A 3,642-nucleotide genomic window follows, 5' to 3' on the forward strand; every position below is an offset into this window, starting at 1 on the left:
TGAAGACTTCAACTTTTCATTATGATTAAAACTTTCAATAATATAGTGTTGGGTTTTGGGGGAAGATCTCCCATAGCAGTCCAGTTATAAACAATTGTGAATTAGCATTAATCCTGGAGCATACTGAATCACATAGATAAAGAACCTTAAGGGGGGGGGAAAAAAAACAAAACACCACCACAACAGCAAATATGATATATCATGGAAGGAACTGTGATTTATTTTCTAGGCACATGGAAGACGGAGAGAGTGGTAGAGGATGTTGTTGTTATTAAGTGCTGTATAGTCAGTTCAGACTCTTAACAACTATATAGGGATTCCAAGGAGCCAGCTGGTGAGTTTGAAATGCCAATTTAGCCATTCAAACCAACTTTCTAGTCTAGTGCTTATCCTACAGCACCACACCAGGACTCCTGGGGTAGAGTATGTTGTTGTTAAGTGCCAGAGTTGGTTCTGACTTACACTGACCTATGCTTATACAACGAACACTGCCCAGACCTGCACCATCCTCAGGATCTTTGTTAAGCTTGAGCCCATTGCTGCTGCCACTGGACCAATCCATCCTCTTGTGGTTCTTCCTCTTTTTCTCTGACCTTCCACTTTACCTAGCATGATGTCCTTCTCCAGGGACTAGGCCTTCCTGATAATATGTCCAAAGTATGAGAAACAAAGTCTCACCATCCTGGCTTCTAAGGAACATTCTGGCTATACTTCTTCTAACCAGATTTGTTTGTTCCTCCATGAATATTGATAATGGATCCAAACAAAATGAAGTCTTTACAATTTCAGTATTCCCCATCTATCCTGACATTATTCATTGCTCCAATAATAAGGATTTTTGTTTTCTTTACATTGAAGCACAACTTATACTGATGGCTATGGTCTTTGATCTTCATCAGTATTTTCAGTCCTCTTCTCTTTCAGAAAGCAGGATTGTATCTTCTGCATATTGCAGGCTGTTAATGAGTCTTCCTCCAATCCTGATGTCACATTCTTCTTCTTATAATCCAGCTTCTCAGATTATTTGCTCAGTGTACAGACTAATTAAGTATGGTGAAAGAATACAACCCTGGCACACACCTTTCCTAATTTTAAGCATTCAGAGTCCCCTTGTTCTGTTCAAACAACTGCCTCTTGGTCTATGTAGACATTCCTCATGAGCACAATTAAGTATTCCAGAATATTTGTCATTATCCACACAGTCGAAAGTCTCTGCATAGTAAATAAAGTACAGGTAAACATTTTAAAGTGTTGAAGAGCAAAGATGTCAACTTGAGGACTAATGTGTGCCTGACCCAAGCCATGGTATTTTCAATAACCTCATATGCATGTGAAAGCTGGACAGTGAATACAGAAGACCGTAGAAGAATTGACGTTTTTAAGTTGTGGTGTTAGAGGAGACCATTGAAAGCGCCATGGGCTGCCAAAAGAACCAACAGATCTGTATTGGAAGAAGTACAACCAGAGGGCTCCTTGGATGGAGGTCAGGATGACCAAACTTCATCTCTCATACTTCAGACATATTGTCAGGAGGGACCAGTTGCTAGAGAAGGATATCATGTTTGGTAAGGTGGAGAGTCAGAGAAAAAGAGGAAGACCCCCAGCGAGATGGACTGGCAATATGGCAGCATCAAAGGGCTCAAGCAACAATTGTGAGATTGGCACAGGATCAGGCAGTGTTTCGTTCTGTTGTGCATAGGGTCGCTATGAGTCGGTACCAACTCAATGGCATCTAACAACAACAATAATAGACATCTTTCTGGTATGCTCTGTTTTCAACCAAGATCCATCTACCATCTGCAATGATATCCCTTGTTCCAAATCATCCTCTGAAACCATCTTAAACCTCTGGCAGTTCCCGGTCAATCTACTATCATAGCCATTTTTAAAATTATCTTTAGAAAAGTTTTACCTCCATGTGATATTAATGATATTGTCTAATGATTTTTGCATTCCATTTAGTCACCTCTTTGGAAAGGGCGCAAGTATGGATCTCTTCCAATCAGATGGCCAGGTAATTGTCTTCCAAATTTCGAGACATAGATGAGTGAGTTTATTGAAAGATTTCAATTTGTATTCCATCAATTCCTTGAGTCTTATTCTTTGCCTGTGCCTTTAGTGCACCTTATACTGCTTTCTCCAGTACCACTGGGTCTTGATCATGTGCTGTCTTGAAATAGTTGAACATTGTCCATTTCTTTTTGACATATTGACTATGTATTATTTTCATCTCCTTTTGATGCTTTCTACAACATTCAATATTTTCCCCTTAGAGTTTTTCAATATTTCAAGTTTTTCTTCAGTTCTTTCAGCTTGTAAAATGCTGAGTGTGTTCTTTTTTGGTTTCTTAACTCCAGGTCTTTGCACATTTCATTATAAAACTTGACTTTGTTTTCTGGAGCTGCCCTTTGAAATTTCCTGTTCAACTCTTTTACCTCCTCATTTTGTCCATTTGCTTTAGCATCTCTACACTGGAGAGCAAGTTTCAGAGTCTCCTCTGACATACATTTTGGTAGCGTATGTTGTTGTTGTGAAGTGCAGTCGAGTCAGTTCTGATTCATAGCAACCCTGTATAGGGTTTCCAAGGAGCCGCTAATAAGTTTGAGCAGCCAACCTTGCGGTTCAAGCCAACTTATGGTCAAGTGCTTATCCTACAGTGTCACACCAAGTAGAGTATTTTGTTGTTTTTGTAAAGTGCCATTGAGTCAGTTCGGATCCATAGCGACCCTGTAAAGGGTTTCTGAGGAGCAGCTGGTGAGCTTGAACCTCAGACCTTTAAGTTCAAATGGCTTTGCAGTCTGGCGCATTAGCCCACAGCGCCACACATTGAAAAGTTCATTAATATCAGCCTGATTAATATCAGCCTGCTTAGGGAAAAACCTAGAGCCACCAGCTGAAAACCTACATTGCAAAATTTATCTGTGAGGAGGCTTTGTTCTTTTTGTTGTTGTTGTTGTTAAGTGTCTTTGTCAGCTCCAACCCATAGCTACCCTGTGCAGGGTTTCCAAGGATTGGCTGGTTAGTTTGAACTGCCAACCTTGAGGTTCAAACTGACCTAGCTGTCCAACGCATTATCCTGCAGTGCCATGTGTTTTAATAATTTTATACCCCAAAATAGAAAAACATCGTTTTGCTTTTTAGAGAGATGGGGAATTATGCTAAGTGAAGGGCCTTCTACTGTGAAGCACCTTGGTAGTTGGGTTATAAGCAGAGACCGTGGAAGGGTTTCCAAATATACTGAGAAATTTTGAAGATCCAGGGCAGACAAGGGAAAAATAAGAGTCAGGCTGACGAAGAAATGCTGAAACAAATGAATTCAGTAAAACTCCATGGTGATTTTGAGACCAGGAAGGCTGTCTGATCCATTCGAGGTTGTTTGCAAAGTGGCTGTGTAAACTCCACTGCTATCCTTCCTCCAAATCTTCACTAAAGGCTCTTAAACTCATGAATGTTTTATGTGAATGGGCTTTTAGTGGACATCAAGCAGAGAGCTCAGTTTCCTTTCTGGGTCAATGCAGTGCAGAAATCTGGAGAAGAGCTTTCGACTCCCACAGGCACTAGAAGGGAAGTTGGTGCAGATTTCCTGTAGCTCTCTGGTGTTTAAGGGGTTGCAGAGGAGGGATTGGATAATTCAAGGAAAAA

The sequence above is a fragment of the Chrysochloris asiatica genome, unplaced genomic scaffold, assembly GCF_000296735.1.
Source record: "Chrysochloris asiatica unplaced genomic scaffold, ChrAsi1.0 scaffold00017, whole genome shotgun sequence".
Lineage (NCBI taxonomy): Eukaryota > Metazoa > Chordata > Mammalia > Afrosoricida > Chrysochloridae > Chrysochloris > Chrysochloris asiatica.